Below are 18,819 nucleotides of genomic sequence, written 5' to 3'. Positions count from 1 at the left end.
GAGAGATGTTGTGGGTAGAGGGGACCAGAAGTCCTGGCTCGCAGAGCAAGAAAAATGGCATGGTAGTCAGGACTGAAAAAAATGCCAAGCCACAAATAGCTATATAGACTAGTGAGATTCCTTAAGATACTTAGTTAAAGCAAACAAGGGAATATATTCAGCCAGGAGCAAGAAACAGAAGAGAGTCCTAGAGAACCACAAGACAGGGTAGAGACTCCAGACCACAAGACTCCAGCAACTCCAACTGGAAGGTGCCTCACTGAAGCCAAGATACTTGCAATTGTTTGCAAGTCCAGGTATTATCCATTTTGGAAAGTCACTGCTACAGCAGAAACCCACCATGAAGCAGAATAAAAACTCATGTGGAGAGAGTTCAAATAGGCAACTGAAGCAAAGCCTGCTAGAGGAATAAGCACACACACAGAGCCTCTGAGAAGCTATGACATTTTGTTCCAGTGATGGCACATGGTATGCCATACCAAGAATGCAGAGAAGCCCAGCCAAACACACAAGGAACATTAAAGGAAGAGAGGAGCCTCAGAAGCAGTTATTAGGAAAGTAATAATGGAACACAAAGTACAAGAGCAAGAATGAGTGTAACTAGGGGACCATGGGAGCAGCTCACCAAATGAGAAAACTCTAATTAGCAAATAGGCCAAGCTGCCAAGAGAGAAGCACAATAAATTTCCATGTTAAAAAGGGTCTCTGGAGCCTAAGAACAACCGGTTCTAAAACCAGGAGAAGTTAGAGGAAACCCAGTGACTGTCATTTTTGGTTAATCTTTATCCCATCATCGATGGAGTGCTCTGCCATCCAGGCAGGAAGTGGAGACACCCACTCCTAAAGGCATGAAGATGTATGAGACATGAGGTATTTTCTGGGATACTCATTGAACTGAAAAACCCCTTGTAGGCAGAGTACATAAACACAACTAGGAGCCCGATTCCTACTATCACTACTGGGTTGTGCTGAGAGACCTACAGAGCAAGACAGGACTCAGTGAGTGTGTTAAAGGAGCATCCTCCCCACCAGTAATCTCCTGCCATGGACATTCTGAAACCTGGGTGCCCTGCATCAGGTCTCCCCAAAGCCTCCTGTCTATAGCAGGAGCATTTCCCAAAGGGTCCTGGTTTTCTTGGTCATAGCATAAATCTTGCTGTATCCATCAATAAAAGGAAGTAAAAGACTACTTTTGCAAAAGAATAAAGACTAAGATAAAAAACACACAGACTTATACCACCCAAGGACACCCACTTAACCTCCTTGGTAGTGCTCTGTAGCACCCTTTCACACTGGAAGGATGGGTCAAAAAACCTTTTGAGACATCGTATAGAACATCCTTCTGTAGGCTAAAATCTACAGGTATTTCCTGAAAACCATTCTCTGCAAAATAAAAACAGAGCCCATTTGAAGTGAAACCAGCCACACTCATATGCTCTTAGCTGGCTAGCAAAATCTCAGCAGCACTAAAAATTGCTCACACAAACATCTGGAAGAACCAGCGCAGTCATCTGAGAATTATTTCATTCCCAAGCCACAGAGAGCCCTTTTTTAGGCCAATGCTTTTTGAAGACATTCCCTTCCTTTTGTCAGCAGCTGTGGAAGATGCTTCATTCTGCAGTTCATCAGTCCTAGAAAAGTCTTTCCTGATCATCTCTGCTTCCAGACCTGTGGCTGTGTGGGTTCTCACATTGCTGCCCTCCAGCCAACAGTATGTGTTCCTTCTGCAGCAATTAAAAGTACAGTGTTAGCTTGCTTCTGCAAAATTAGCTTCTGGCAACTGCAAGGGGTGTTTGCAGAAGCTTTGGGCCTCTACCTTCTCACCTGATGAGAGGTGAAATACTGATTCTTGGTGGCATGTTATATCTCTGCCTTGGAATAAGAAGGCTTGTTCCCACATTAGAAATCTTGTCAGAATTTTCTCAACAATTACAAAAGCAGAGAATTCCATGGGACTCTTGTTTATGACCTTCAAAATGATACAAAATGTAATTGAGACAGCCACAAGTCCATTTCCCCTGCTCAAACTGTGAAACTGAGGAATATCATACCATCAACAGTTTGATGTTCCATCTTCTGGAAGTAAGAAATTTAATTACAAGACATAAATGGTTTGACCAATTTCACCTAGTTGGCTTAACCATTAAAAATAAATGATTGCTCTGATGTGTCAAAGTTTCCTCCAGCTTCCCACCAATTTTCTCTAGTGGTTTTTAATATCCTGAGTCTTTTAACACACAGCCTACCTAATTAATGTGGAACAATGGAGTAATCTAAAGCTTACAACAACTGTTGATTACATTCAACAAAACAGGAGTTTCCAGGCTATTTCCAAGGAAGGTATTAACATTACCAATGAAAACAGAAATTGTAGCACTTCCCACTTCTGTTGTCTCTCACATGAGTAAGTCATCATCGGACTTCTTCAGTACTCTTTAACTCCCAATAAAGGAAAAAAATATGATTTATTGTTGTCTGGTTTCATGGAATCTCTGGATTTAAGAAAGCCAAAAATAGAAAATGTCAATAACAACATGGTATTTATGTATGAGGAACATTTAACTTTCAAATCAAGGATTTTAGATCAGGCATGTATAATGGCAGGGGAAAAAAAATCTCTAGAGAAAGGTTTTAGATTGATTGCTTTTTCTGAAAATACCAGACAGATGAAAATGTGGAGTCCAAGACCAAAATACATTGGCGCTAACTTCAATGCTGATATTTTTACAATAGTTATATAATTAATTTTCATAAATCCCTTACAGCTGTACCACTAATATAGCATAGTATTTTTAATAGGCTGTTTCATCACTTTATTTTTAGAGATGAAATTTTGATTGTGTTCCTCAGTCTTTTAAAATTGACATGTGAGGAAGAACTACTGTTGCAGGAAAGTAAAGGACTAATTCTTTCACCAGGCACAGAATTATTTCAGATAACTCTTCCCCCTTCTCCTCTCCACTCACGTCATGTAAGAAACTGAATAAAATCCTCCTATAAACCCTCACTTAAAAATTAAAAATTAGAAAAAAATATGAATACAGCTGAGAGATGAGACTTATTTTTTCTGCTGGGATCAAAGTTGTTCGTTAAGCCAGATGCGCCTGGATTATTCTTGTTTCAGATAGCCATAAAAACCTCATGGCTCTTTAGTTATCCAGTGTTGGCTTAGACATAGTCAAAAGTTGAACAACAGATGAGTAACTGCACCATGTTGACCCAAACACACATGCAACAGTTTAATGACTTAACTTCTTCAAAGCTGAGAAGTTCAGAACTTGTCAAAGAATCACATTCATTTTTGTTTGCAACCTCACATTGCACACTGGAGTCCTTACAGAGTCCTGGGTCACTTTTCACAGGCCTCCAACCTTCTTCTGCTGCTCCAGGTCCTCCAGATGGGTGTTGCACCTTAGGACCTCCAGGAAGTGTAGGGGGGAAGCCTGCAGCATCTCTCCTGAATGCAGCTGAGCCGCTGCTCTTTGAAAGGCTCCTGACCTGTGTGGATTGTAGTGGCAAGGCAAGAGACATCGGGCTGGCACAACCATCTGCTTCTCCAACAGACTTCAGCTGTTTTCTTTGAAGCAGGAGATGCCAAACCTTTCCTCAGCCTCCATTTTCTACCACAGGCCAAATATATTCCTTATCTCTCTTCAGAAACTACTGAGGCTGCTTAAAGTTTTCTGAACTATCCAGCCCAGACAGCCATTCATCTATATCAAAATGTAGACATCTCTAAAACCAATAAGAGGAAAAAAAAATCCTAAAAATTCTAGAGTTTATTGTTTTTCTATTTTATTGTTTGGAGATCACCTTTTTATCTTGAGTACTTATGGCAATAGAATGTGCATATGAAAATTAGCATTCACAGTTATCAGATGTACAGCTTTAAAGTGGTCAGCCAACACATGTAAGCTGACTGCCCTTTTCCAAAGATAAATATTCTCTCTTAACAACACACTTGCAATAATTGAATATTATATATGCAAATGCAATAGCATTCTTATTGGTGGGGGGGAAAAAATATTTTAATAAAAATTCTCAACAAAATCAATATTTTTGAATCTCAGAAATTATTTATATAGTTTATAGTTTATATAATTTATTTATTTTTATAAACTATAAACTAAATGTGTTTAAAAACACATTAAGTTGGGCAAATATTGTTGCTGCTGGAGACAAAATAGGTCACACAAACACAGCTCGAGGTGTGATGAAAGGGAGAGCTTTATTTCTTCTCTCAGAATTTATAGGTTTCTGACCACGGCAAGGGATTGGAGAGTTAGGATAACACCTTCCCAACTGCACTGGCCATGAGAGATATTCATCAAAGGATATGTATCAGAAAGAATGTATACATATCTATGTTTACAGTTACTGTCCTGGGAAAGTCTTTAGAAAACTATGTCAGCAAGCTCAGAAAACTGAGTTTTCAGGGTGACAAAGTACCACTAAATTTTTTACAATATTTACACCATTCTTGTAGTGACCCCACATTTAGGAAATAATTTTCTAATCAGTAATATTTTTACAAGTGTTTTTGTAATTTGTTTTTGTTTGGGGTTTTTGCCATTTACTGTTAAATTTGGGTCAGTTCATTTGGAGTGTTCATACAGCCTAAACATCTGTTTGTTAAAGCAAAAAAGACTCCTGAACAAAGAACAGCAATCAAAAGGTGTTCAATATTTTTAGCAAAAGTAATGATAAATAAATAAAAGCCTCTCTTAAATCCATCTGGATATTTCAGAGACAATTCTTTATATAAACGTGACTTTAATTTTCAGAAATATCATCTATACCAGGTCCAGTTTACATTAGCAAAATGCCAGTGACTGTCAAATGCACACAGGGATGGGATTTTATGTTGTGATGTGGAAGGAGAGCATTTCACAAGTGCTTCTGACAGCCAGCACCAGCTCTTTGTCTCCTCTCAAAGGAGACCTCTTCTCTTTGGTGGATGGAAAAGGTTTTGAACACCTTTGGTTTAGTAAGTTCAGGAGTTAGAGTTTTGGGCTCCATATGGATTGCTGGAAGAAATGACATGTACTAGCTACTGCCAGGGAAACACACTCTTGTCCTACCCATAGAACTGGAGATGATGTGTTAGTCCAAAGAAATGAAGACATGCATTAAGAAGATCATTTTATTGTCCTCATAGTACTTTTGAGAAAATGCTGGTGCCAGCAGAGCACTAGAAGTCTGATCTCTGCTGTTAGACTGATCAAGAAGAATCCAAGTGGCACCAAAGTGTCCAGTTTTGGGCCCCTCAATTCAAGACAGACATCGAGGGGCTGGAGTCTTTCAGAGAAGAGCAATGGAGCTGGGAAAGGGCCTGCAGCACAGGTATCATGAAGAGTAGCTGAGGAAGCTGGGAGTGTTTAAGCTGGAGAAAAGGAGGCTCAGGGGGAACCTCATTGCTCTCTACAACTGCCTGGAAGGAAGATGTCATGAGGTGGCCATGGTCTTCTACCATGTCCCCAAGTGAAAGGATAAGGGGAAATGGCCTTACGTTGCACTAGGGGAAGTTCAGATTGGATATTAGAATAAAATTTTTCACTGAGAATTGTTAGGCATTGGAATAAATCACCCAAGGAGGTGGTGCTTCCATTTCTGGAAGCATTATTTCACTTAGAAGTCTGACAGGAAAAAAAAATGTAGCCATCACTTTGCATAGCAGCAGGTAACATATTACACCAGATCTGTAAATAAATTTAACAGAATACTTATCAGGGAAATAATTGCTAGGACTGACAGTTGCTTCCTTGTTGATGTTAGTGGATTTATTTTCCATTCCTTCCTATGCCTCTCCAGTTCAGCTGCTTCCCTCATTTGACAGTCTTCCATAAAGACACAGAAGAAGATGATACCACAAGGCATTTGGAAGAGGGAGTGTTTACAAAGCATATAAATAGACTGTGCTGTATCCAGAATAATTAGCTGTAAGCAAAGTAATAAAAAATGTGGAGAATTTACAAGTGTGCCAGATGATTGAAAAATCCAACATTTACTCAAATTTTAGGGATAAGTTGCATGCTATAAGCACATAGGATAAATGCCACTGCATAATCTGAGGGGAAAAAAGTAAGCAGTGAGCTGCATTCAGACCAAATGCATGCAATACATCTGAAATATCCATCTAGCCAGATGTTAATTTAGCTCATGACCCTAAAAATACATTTCTGCAATCTTATGCACAATGTGCAATGCAGGATGCATTTTCCAGACTATTTACTGAAAACTGAATTATTCTGAAATAAGAGCTTTAAAAGCCTTAGAATTCTTCAGAACTTTGCCATTGCAATCACAGTTTCTGGGGAGAATTATTTAGAAAAAGAACAGTAAGCACTGAAAAATATACCTCAGTTCTATTGTGCAAGCAGCTAGTTCTCAGTGAAAAACCCTGTCCCTCCTTGCCCCCTGCTGTTATGTTTTAAAAATTAATGCAGAACTCCATCAGATCAATGTTTATTTCAGACAGGGAGCTTTTGGCTGAGCTGTAGCTGATGTCCTTGGCATGTTTTAAGCAGCATATCAGAATGAATCATCTGCTTTGGTAATGCCACATCATATTGCTGTCTCTTGTTTGGAGAAGTAACATGTAACAAGGGAACCTTTAATAATTCAGTTTTCAGTTTGGGAGACAATTACATGTACTCCTGGTGTGACCTGACTGCAGTCCATTAAACAGCAGCAACCCTGAACTTACACACTCCATACATACACCGCCTATCGCCTAAAATATTAACTAATCTTCTCATGTTTCCCAGAATAACATAATACAGAGCAAACCCTCCATGGAATCATTTAAAATGCTTTGTTTTACTAAGAGTCTCAATGCCCACTACTAAGAGGAGCCTGCAGCACTTTCTAGCCACAGGTGAGGAGCTGGATGAAGAAGGAAGTGGACCCAGTTCAGAGGGGTACATCATCCTGTTATCCTTCAGCAGCCCTTGGTAGTTTCTGAACAGAGTATTACATGCATGCATACATTACATGCATGATGGTGATCACCTCAAACTGAATGGCTTCTTGGGCCATTACTCTCAGAAATGTGCTTTTTGCAGAGGCACGTTCAGAGCTTGAGGCAAGTCTGGCAGCTGGAGATAGCTGCTAGCTGTGCTGTCAGCCTCTCCCCTGCACTGCTCACTTCAGGCACTGTCAGTAACATTGTGTTCTCAATGGGATGCAAGATTTGTTTTATCTTATTCAGTGGCATCCTCTCCTGCAGGAACCATTCTCCCCAGTAATATCAGATAAATGTATCATAGCAGTCTGGCCCTTTGCAGCCTTTACAGTCTCTGGCATTGTAGCATGAAGTTTCTTTAGACAAGACTGCTTATTTTCCAGTCTGTTGTATAATTCCAAATACTGTAAAATCAAAAACCTCAATGGATGGTGGCTTTTCAAATTTCATTGGGCATTTTTTTCATCCTGTAAGTATGTAAAATCTAGAGAGATTACCCTCCCAAAAAATACCAGTTCTGTTAGTGACTTTTTTAGCTGTCAGTTATTTGGATTGACATTTCTAACACCACATGGGAGTCCACAGCACAGGTTTGCTATCATCTGCCTGAGATCATACATCCAAAAGGTTGGCAAACAGCAGCATACTACACTCTGATGATATTCCTGCCCAGTTTTAAAACAAAACCAGGACCAGTCTACTAATAGGAAGGTATTTAGTTTTCCCATTTAACTCAGCTGCACCTCCTGACCATGTCCCAAGAATCCCAGAGAACCCTATGCTTCTGCATTTCACTTCTGCATGTGCACCTTGTCCCTTTTCCTGCTCTCTTCCGCTCAGTTTGTGCCCTGTGAAGCTGCAGTCAGAGTGTTTGGCACCTTGTTGGGCATTCTTTCATTGACAGCTGAGCTTCCCTGTGCTCCCTGTAAAGGGAAGAACACACACAGAGGTAATTAGGGAGCCAAACAACGCTGCACTCCCAACAGTGAGTCATGAAGCTGTGTCTTGTACACAGCTTTGTTTGTAACTTACCTGGTCCTCAGGCAGTAGCCTTCTTGAAGCACTTTAATAACCTCTCACAAAAGATTTCAGCATAATCAGCAAAGGTTTCCTTGGCAAACCAAACCAGTATTTTATCTCTTGGCTGGATATAAGCATGGACTTATTTTCCATTCTGATTTTTCCACTCTCGCACTGTTGCATACCCATCTGTCATAAGGTTTCATCAATACATACTAGGCTATAGCACTACATATAGTGATTTAAAATAGAAACTAAAAAGAATTTTTGGCAATATAATTTTCTTAAAATTTATTAAACATGCATGCAACCCAACAATGTAATTCAGAGCTTGAAGCATGCCACAGCTAACTCAAAGGGAACTATGACATAATTTTAAAAAATTTTCTTCGCCCATCATATTGGGAAAAAATCTCACCCTTCTCCCCATGAGCATACTTAGAGCAGTTCAGCCAGCTGGATTATAGCTGCACAAAATGCTTTCAAACTGTTAGAAACACCTCTCTCCATTTGCTGGTTCTCATGACAGATGATAAAATAGCTTTGTCCTGCCCTTGTACTTACGTGTTGTGGTTTTTATCTTTTTTCCAAGATGTTCTGACATTTGTTAAATTGCTTCTATATTGTTTTCTGACAGCGTAATTCACCTCAGGAAATGTTATCACCAATTGTATGAAAGTCTTGAATTGCTTTCCCAACAGCAGGTAATGACATCTCACACCAGGGCTTTGCTTTGGCCTGCTTCCCTTTTTCAGATTTTCAGTTTTAATTTACCTTGCAATTGTGGATTTGTAAATGTTCTACAGTAGGAATTCGCAGTGAGAGGAATAGCAAATAATTTAGAAATTTTCCACCAGACAAGTTGGATACTGTTTCATATGTAAAGGAGTAAAATAAGTACTTACAAATAAGTACTTTGCAGGGGATTAATTTCAGTCTCTCAGTAGAGCAAGTGAAGCCATTCTCTGTAATGATATTCAGAAGTATAGCTCATACTTTGCATGTCTTATCTTCAAGAGTGGTTAAGAAGCTTTCATTTCTGCCTAAAAAAGATACATTCATGAGTTCTTTAGTTCATACTGCATACAGTATTTCAGCTCCCTTAGCTGACAGTAAAATGCTGCAAGCTGTTGCTCCAGTTCCTTGTAAGACCAAGCCTGAAAATTCTTTATCCTGTTTCACTTAAAGTTTAATCAAGCTGAGCAAGTACATCCTCTTTTCTACAGAATTTCTACTTGCAAAAAGCAACCCATTGTTTAAAAATATACAAATATATAAGGAAACAGTTGCAATCTATGATATTCTTCTCAAAGAGACAGATTTTAACTTGTTTTCTACAGAGGCATCTCACAGGGACACATCTCAACTCTACCCACTTCAATTAAAATATTTACAATAAACAGCAAATGCTCATGAGGAGCGAGGGTTCAGTGTTTTCCACTTGTGTTTTGGATTGAACCTCAATAAAACCAAGCAGACAACTGCTTTCCTTTGTGCCATCATGACTGAAGCAATAAATGCCAATATGTTATCAGCAGCCACACCACCACACACCACCATGTAAAGCAGAACACATTTCAGGGCAAGAAGAGTCACAGATAATTTTCATGAGATATTTGTGTGCCCATGACAGGAATAGGAAAAATGCCCTAAGAAGCCATGGGCGGGGGGAAATAGCACAAAGATGCTGCTTAAAAAGCTTCTTTGGGAACATCTCACACATTGTCTACGTATGCATATTTACTGAAAATATACTTTTCCTTCTCTGATTTTTCAGGTACTAAGACAAGATTTTATAGATGTTATGGTTAAATGTGACTGCTTTAGAGAACAGTTAACTCCATTGTTGGATGTTACTCAGTACTAGAATGACTTTTCTGACCTTTTTATAGACCTGTCATACAAATGAAGAAAAATTTTGAGAGTATGCTTGCCCCAAACCTTTGAAAGTTTAGTTTACAGAGTCCATAGCTTGATACAAACAACTTCAACCCTTTTGAATCTGGTGGAAGATACACGCTTGACATAGAAGTTGCAGTCTCACATGTATTTAGGGCATGTTAGGACATCAATCTCTTGCTGGAGAAGGAGAGTTTCTCACCCTGAACCCCACGGTGTGCTTTCTCAGGGAGAAAGAAACGTGGGCAGTTTATTTCCAGGACCTTGCAGTCAGGGCTGCCTCATGTGATGATCCAGAGACAGATGGACTACATTCAGCAGTCTCCAGCTTGACTGGGTCTGAACCAGGACCCACCCTTCACTGAATGTTAAAGCTGCTTATGGAAAAAAGCATAAAGAAAACTCCACTAAAACCAAAATAAATGAGTCTTTAAAGACTTAGAGATGATTCAGGTTGACATAATAATGGGAATGAGAAAACTTGAGGTGTGAGCCTGGCATACCTTGCTGTGTCATGGGCTAATGGGAGCGAGACAGATTTGGTGGGGGGTTTCCAATTCCAGTCTCAGCTGAATCCTGTCATGCCCTCCTCAGGGTAACAGGTCAGCACTGTCAGAGTTGGCACCACCACCAAGACAGCAGTTCTTCAAATTCAGCGGGACAAGTCCTACCTGAAGGGCCAATTTATCTTCCCCAACACATTCTTCATTTGAACCGACCAATGCGAGCACCAAGAAACTGTGCTGAAGCCTATTTTTACTGCTAATTTCAAACCCCACTGCAATGGAGTTGTCACACAGGCTCTACAACAGCACCAGTCCTGATGGCTGAGGCACTTCAGACTCTGCAGGCAGGTGTACAGGACAAATGTTCCCTTTGGACAGCAGAGTCAAAGGGAAATGTAATTGAAAATGCAGACACTACTCAGGTCAGCTGCTTATATTTTGCATGTACAGTTCTGTCCTCGCTTAAATTTGTTTTCCACTAACTGTGTCAATTTTCATGATGCTATTCTAGATTTACACTAATGAGAAGAATGGAACCAGACCTGCTAAATTCCCTGAAAGTTGTCTTCATTTTGGTTTTGGCTTTTTTCAGCTCATCTAATAACAAGACATGTGACAGACTTACCCAGTAACACTTCTTCAGCCAACAACTGACAGTAACAAGAATAATTGAAGGAAGTATTGCTGCCCTTCACAAAACATTTGTAAATGAAGAAAAATTCTTTACATCTGGCATTTTAATTTAACAGCAGGTACTTTTCATAATTTTCTAGGATATTAAGTCCATAAGAGAAAGGTATTAAATGATCCATCAAAAACAGTTGATATCTACAAAGCATATTAAAAACGCATGTCTGGCTTGGGATTGAAACAGAACTGAACTGGTGACAAAGCAAAGGAGCCATCTCCCAAGATGTTGCATAGTAAAACCAGCATTAATTCATTTTCCATCTCATTTTCCATCCTGATTCAACAACCTTTTTGAAATGTATGAATGCATCTCCTTGATGACTTTTCCAGCCTTGTTTTACAAGAGGAAATGGAAAAGACTGTGGTTGATGCATTAAAAACAAGGGGAAAGCTGTGTAAGCTTTGTCATGTTTCCTCTTAGTTCTAGACAAGCTTGAACTCTTTTTTTTGTAGGAAGCTTATCAGAATGTATTACAAATATTCTGGAAATTAACAGTTTGGGGCTGGTGACCTTTAAGGGTAAAAAGCTGTTCAAAGGGCCAGATACAATAGGAAGCTTGTCATAGCAAACATTGTAATTGACAATGAATAAACACTTTAAAGTAGTTAAGTTCTACTGGTTTATGCTTTTGAGGAGGCTCTCCCCTTTTATCCCTCTCAAAATCAGGATAAACTGTATGTGTCCTTCACTATTATAAACATGACTTCCATGAGAAGCGTCCCAGATGGGAAGGATGGAGATGGCTCCAGTGGCTATATCTCAGAACAGGGCCATGGCACTCAGTATTGGTACTCTGAGGGGTTTTCATTTCTGCCATTCACCCAGCATTGCTTTAGGAGAGAAAACCATCATTCAGGCTTCAAATTCCCTTTTGCATTCATGTAAAGCAGCTTTACCATAAATAAGAATCAGCCCCAGATGTCTTTACAAGAAATACTACATGGAAAAGAATGCATAGTGCTACAAAGATAGAAACCTTTTCTCTCTCCATCCATTTTCAAACCTGAAATTTTCCTTAGACATAAAAAGACACATATAATTAAGGATGTTGAGCTGGCTGTAGGGATGCAAATTTGTAGCCCTGCTCTAAATTAGGCCATCGAAGCAGAAGTGGTAAGACAGACCACTAATCAAGGAGGAAACCATTTATAGAAGGAAGGAGGGAATATGTCTGCCCATAGATCATGAAGCAGCCTTGCACCTGCAATGCCCCCATTACACAAGTGACACGTTCTCTCCCTCTGAGCATTGCCATATTTTTTGCCTGGAGCATGTCTTCACCCAAGCACCCTTGGCAAGGGTTGGGGGACAGGGAGAAACACCTTCTGAATTTAGATAGTGTGATCAGAAGTTTCTGTATGGCTGAAATGTCATATTCACAGCTTCCCAGCAGATTACAGCAAGGACATCCCAGATGGGTTCTAGGCCTAAGTGTACAAGGCTTCCCCAAGTTCATTCTGGAGTTTGAGCAGGAAAAGGGGGATCACTGGCCTAAAAACTTTCACTGCAATACAAATTGACATCAAATTACCTGGTGTTTCATGGCAGAAGAGGAGCTGGTAAAGTAGCAGTTCCCCAGGGTGGCTCCTGAGCAGTGTCCAGCTCCTCGGTGTGCAGCTGGGAGCAGCAGTGGGGCAGTGACCCCAGCACGGTCCTGCTCAGCACCCACACATCTGCCAGGCTCCAAACCCCTCTGCACAGCGCTGCTTTTCACTGAAACTTTGCTGCTGCTAGAGGAAGCTACAAAGAAACCATGTGAGCAGCCTTTTTGATACTTACAGAGCAGGCAAGGCTGACTCAGTGAGAAAGAAGAAATTGTGGATTTTTATAATTTTTCTCCTTTATGCAGGTGTAGGCTGACACTGCCAGTGAGAGCACCAGAGTTGAGAAAGCTTTCTTCTTTTACATAAAAGCCTGTACTATGTAGCTCTCAAACACATAGTTGGCAATGCTGGAAGGAAATAGTTTGGATGAAAGAGGAGCTCTGTGCAGTTTACCCATTTGCTGTAAAACCTGGGTTTGCCCCTGTTCCAGGAGTAAATCTAAAACCAGCAGAGAGCAATAAATGACACACCAGGCAGCTCCAGATCACCATGGTTTCAGAACACCAAAACTTTTGGAAGAGCCCACTGACAGTACAAGGAACATGGGGATATTTGTCTCCCGAAGCATTTCTAAACTGGTTAGGTGTGAAAAAACAGGCTGGAAAAATAGAGATGGTAGCACACAGCTGAATTTCACTTCATACCTTTTGTTCTCATCTATAACCTTCTTACCTCTTCCTGAAAGGCTCACTCCCCTTCCCTCAGCTCTCTTTTCTCCAAAGACCACAGTCCTCCTTTCTCTTGTCACCAAAATTATACTCCCAGATGAAATGAGTAATCTAGAGCCATGCCGTAAGAGTGGGAATACTTCCTATAATAGTTCTGTTTGCTGAGCAATGGATTTAAAGGTGGATGAGGTAAATCCAGCCTTGTTTTACTGCCTGCAGTGGCAAGGGGTGGAAATAATAATGTTGCTACTGCAGAGTTAGTGGATTGCTATTTGAGAGTTCTTCGTTGGCTGTTTCCCCTGCCCTTTCAAGACCACAGAGATATTTTTATTATCAACTCAGTGAATGCAAATACTGCCAGAGGTGAGCACAATTACCTTAATGCACCTACATGTCTGTGTTTCCACTCACATACTGCAGATTTAGTAGGGCAAATCTCCTGAACCACCACTGAAGACTTCCTGTTCTATTGCAAGAGCAAGAAAGTAAAGATATGCCTCAGGAAGTCTTGGTGAGATTGTTCTGACTGCCCCTCTGCAGTGGGCATGGCAGGAGACAAGGTGGGAATACTGTGCTATGTACCTTACTCTCACCAGCTGTTCTTGGAAAAGTTTCTGCCCTGAAATGAGACATGGCCCTTACTTCTGCCGAAAGTTGTAAAAGCACATTAATACATTTTATCAATTTGTGGTATAGTTTGTGATCTGAATAGTGAATGAAAATTATTGCTGTCTGCCTCAGCAGTACATTTGAGTTGCATATCAGCTTGCTGAAAAAACCCCAATATATCTTGCCTTTAAAGGCAAAAAAAGTTTTCTTAATGCTATATTCACTCAAATATATTCCATACTTTTAGCATGGCAAAGAAAGTCCTTAATACATCAGAATGCTCTCAACTCGCAACAACCTGAGCTGTTCAGCACCCAAAAGTGTAGTTGAGAGTGTGAGACATAGCTGAAGAAATATTTAGAGTATTTAAACTAATTCCCTTGATGATGCTGGTTGAGGTAAAGGAACTTTAGATATGAAAAATGAGAACTGTTTTCAGTAGGAAACAATCCAAATGCTTTGCACTTGAGAGAGAATTTAGGCAAATGGCTCTGAACCTGTAAAATCCCTTCATAGCATTAAATCTGTGCTGAGACAGATACATCTCGATTTCTCCCATCCGAGATGAGTTTCAAGACAGATTGCTAGGATTTAGTTATAATATAGAATTGCAAGTGTGTGTCATGCAGCACAAGTGATTTCAGTGGTGGAAGCCCACAGTACAGAGCTTGTGCACAGAATAAACAGGCTGTGAGCTATCCATATATAAGTATCATAGAATAATATTATCATATTCATATAAAACTATCATAGAAAGAGTACAGAGGAACCAAACAAGGTTCAAAGCCCCCATTCATATGCAACAGCAGCTTCAATTAACCAACCATTCAACCATTTCTCCCCAAAAAGACAGAAACAACCCTAATGCCATTCTGCCACTAATCAACTTTGTTCCAATATATTGTCCCTACTAAGCAGGGCACTCCAGCCACAGCTCATTGTAACAGCCTTACTTACACACCTCCTTAGAGACACACCCTAAATTGCTCCCCAGAAGCAGCATTCACCCATCCAAAGAGCAGGAGCTCTGCAAGAAAACATCTCATCAGCCTCCCCCAACAGAAAGGAGGGTTGCTTGGGCCTGGAGGATATATAGGGACACCAGGCGATTGTTTGGGGATCATCATTGTAATTGGAGAGAATATATCTCAGCTGGAGCCTCACGTGGAAGGCCATAATGTATTTAATCATCAGTCTGTGTTTTATGTTTTTCATATCTATATTATTGATGTTTCTCTGGCTTATTGAACAGTAACCCTCATACAAAAGGGTGAGGGAGCACAACCCTATGTCACCAAAACCACGTCACCTTCAAAAATTGCTAATATGGAGTTAAAGCTTTTACCCAAGCAGTCAGCTTCCCTTTCCCTGGCTGTTTTTGTTTTGGAGGGGGAGGATAGATATATTTACATTTCTTTTGAACTTCTGAATCAAGCTGGAAGAAGTTCAAGTGCCCAAGAGCAATTTATTGTAAATGCTGGGGGATAGGAAATCTGCATACACACTCCTGTTAATATGAGTAAGCAAGAAAAGAAGGCACAAGAGCTCCACCTCTGTGTAAAGCACGTCCACCTTTATGCTGGAGTGATTTATGTGGTAAAATCATTTGCCTGTAAGCATCTTTTAAAGTAATGTCAACTACTGATAGTAAACTAGCTCTTTAGAGAGATTGATAAATACGTTGGTGTAAGCAGATGCAGCTCAGGGCCTGTCCACACCACAGAGGGACTCTGTACCAATGGTGAACATGGGTCATTGTAAAAGGCACCTTCCAGAGGAGGTTCAGAACTATACCCAGTGGTGGACACCATCACTGTATCTTCCAAAATTATATATGATACTGTTTGTTTTCTATGACTTACAGAAATCAAACTGCTTCTCTTAAATATAGCGCACTTTACTGTGCTAAATGACAGCAAAAATCGTTCTTGCAACATGTCCTCCAGTCCTGGGTTTGCTTAGCTAAACCAGGTCTGGGGCCAAAATAGGACACTTGGTTGATAACCCAGGTTTGTCTCACTAGAGGTGAAATTGTTACTCAAAACTTAATTTACAGAGAACATTTCTGAAATGGCAGGCCACTGTGTAGTGCCCAGAAAAGCCTGGAACACACGCTGTACATAAGAAACTGTTCGCAAACTTTTTTCCTGGATTTTTTGCACTTGTGAGCTGAAAGAACACGAGGTTATTCCATGCTGGGATGTTACCAGATTTACCAGACATGTTGTGAAACACAACTGTGCAAACCCTCCTCCTTGTGTCACCCACCCTCGGGGTCTGGCATCTGCTGTGTCTGCTGGCTGCCCTCAGAGGATGCCTTTCCAGCCAGATGCCTCTGAGATTTACACAGTGGTGTATATGACTTCCAGCTACAGACCCAATAATATCTAAACACCCACTTTTCACCTCTTTAGGTGAAATGGGTTAAGTCCATATGTTCAGCTTTTATTTCTCCACATACTAGAGCACATAAATCCACACCATATGTGCACGAGAGGGGATGAACTCCTGTCAGACAGCGAAAAGCTGTGTCAGAGCCTGTCTTTACATCTGCAGCTGCTTCTGAGGATGCTTTTGCACGGGCTGGTACCAGCTGGTGGTTCCACTCATGGGGCCCTGGGGGAGCAGCTCAGTGTCCAGACGTGGTCAAGGGCTGAGCACCCTTTTCACATTTCACCACTGAAAACCTGAGAGCATCCTTCCAAAATATGATACCCCAAAGGTGTATTTCACTGCAGCTATGCCTTTTGGGATTCAGTCTACTAGAATTAACATACTAGTAAATTTAAAAAGTCAAATATAGAAGATAGAACTCATATGAACCTTTTAACCCAAGTGAAGAAGACATCACAGTCTTGCCTTGACAAGACTCACATGGCAATTTCATACATCATTCTGCTCTCAGAAATTAATAATTAATAGTATTAATGGATTTTGATAATTTTTTGAAAAACTCTTCTTTTTCTCTACTTCATAGATTTTTCTCTCTCTTTACAGGATACAAAATTCTTAAGGAACTCCTTCTGCTGTAAAGATTTATTTTTTTGTCAAGGGAACATGTGTCTTTTATTTCCAGAACATTATATACAGATATATTGCCAAGCACTAGATTTTTTTCACAATAGATAATAGCCAAAAAAAAGGAAGAAAGTGCTTTGGACTTAAAATTAAATCCTTCAAAACAGTAAAAAAATCAACAGGAGCTCATTTATGCTGTTTATTAGAGTGATGTTACTAATACCAAATGGTCAGCAAAGATTCCACAGAAAAATATTCCCTAAGCACAGTCAATTGTAATGATAATTTTGCTGAAAATTGAATATTTTTAGATATAATGCCCAGTGCAGGTAATGGTTCTGCTTACCATAAGATACACTTAATCAAACAAAAGTACTCCAGAAACACTCTTTGAGTGCCTTTATTTGACTGAGTCCAGCTGGGAGCTCCACATATGTTAGGAATAAGATTTGCAGTTAATTGGCAAAAGCTTAAAATATTTGAGAAAAGTCCTTCTACACAGGAGGACATAATCCACATCCACAGAAAGTCATATTTGACTCACAGATGCAGCTCCATCTTGAAGACAAGCTCCTGCTGACTGTTTCCAGCAGAGCTGGAGCTGAGGTATCTTTGGTTGTCACACAACCACCCATCTGCTTGAAGCCTCTCAGGGCTGAGGCTGCTCCTCCTGCACATGAGGACATGCAAGAAGTGCCACTACCAAGGAACCCCTCACAGCAGCTGAGTCGCTTTTCTTACATAAAACCTCTAAACAAAACAAACTCTTAGTAAAATAACATTTACTGGAGCCATTGGCTTATCCTAGAGTCAGCAGAAATTTGCTAAATAGCTCTAACCCAAGAGGATGTTTACAGCTTAAGATTTGTTTAGCACTTATGGTACGATTTGTGCCATATGTTCTCTTCCTTAGAGTTTTCCCTGCAAAACATTTTTATGTTTTATGGCCCTTTCCATTAGTTAATGCATTATCAAGAGGTATCCATGCAGGAAAAATAACGGGGAACTTAGGGTTTTTACACGAGAAGAATTTTTAATAATAATCCTGTAGGATATTTACAAAATCACAGGTGGATATAGAAGCTGAACTTTTGGTTCATTGGGGGGAATAACAGGGCAACAATTAGATTTGAAAAGTCAGAGTGAGTAAATTAGCCATACAATTCAGAACACACATGGAAATATTTTGCTATTTTTCTAACGTGGTTTTCAGACTTCCCCCACGGGAAGTGTTGATCATTGGATCAATGCCACTTAATGGCAAAATTTTCTACACAGCTTCTATTGTCTTGCTATTGTACCTGATGATTCTTTGTCATCCAGTGAGTAAAGAGTGGCCCTACCAGTGGCCAGACTCACAATGTTCCACTCGATATTTCTGCTTACATTTAGCTGAACCTGCCATTGGTGTTTATGCATCGTGTGTTCGTGCAGAACCTGCTTCATCCACACCCTTCTCCACCAGAAGGAAATGGGAGACTGCTTGGAATGGCTTTGCTTTATTTCAGATATCACTGACCATATTCAGTAGTCAAGAAAGGGCACCTTTACTCTTTGGTAAAATGGAGTCAGCAGTGCTTGGCTCAAAGCAGAGTTCAGCAGCAAACTTGATAACTGTTATTCCTTTTAATTTTAGCCTATTCTTAACGCCCTATTGGAAGTGTACATATATTTTTTGAGGAACTTCACTAAAAATAGATCAAAGGTGCTAACTTGGCTGTAAACATAATGCATCTAGCATCTATGAAGTTGTTTATGATTTCACTGAAATCAAAGCAGCTTATTAAGTGTTAATTAAGCATCTTCATCTGGTGGGTCACAGCCTATAGCACTAAAACTG

The 18,819-nt window shown here is 40.1% G+C and overlaps 1 long non-coding RNA gene across 2 annotated transcripts; it reads right to left on the bottom strand.

Annotated features, from left to right (window-relative positions):
• Positions 1–6,323: 6,323 nt before the first annotated feature.
• On the bottom strand, positions 6,324–15,011 carry LOC148183690 (uncharacterized). Of its 2 annotated transcripts, XR_015773375.1 has the most exons (4): positions 14,923–15,011; positions 12,612–12,820; positions 8,890–9,027; positions 6,324–7,887 (listed from the first exon to the last, which is right to left on the bottom strand). It is a non-coding gene; the product is annotated as an uncharacterized LOC148183690 (long non-coding RNA). The 2 variants fall into 2 exon arrangements; XR_015773374.1 differs by lacking the exon at positions 12,612–12,820.
• Between the last annotated feature and the right edge of the window lie 3,808 nt (positions 15,012–18,819).

This window comes from Pseudopodoces humilis, chromosome 10, assembly GCF_049639895.1.
Source record: "Pseudopodoces humilis isolate 2021_Gansu_Grassland_sample_001 chromosome 10, ASM4963989v1, whole genome shotgun sequence".
Taxonomy (NCBI): domain Eukaryota; kingdom Metazoa; phylum Chordata; class Aves; order Passeriformes; family Paridae; genus Pseudopodoces; species Pseudopodoces humilis.
Note: the sequence above shows the minus strand (reverse complement) of the source record. Positions and strands in the feature narration are given on the sequence as shown.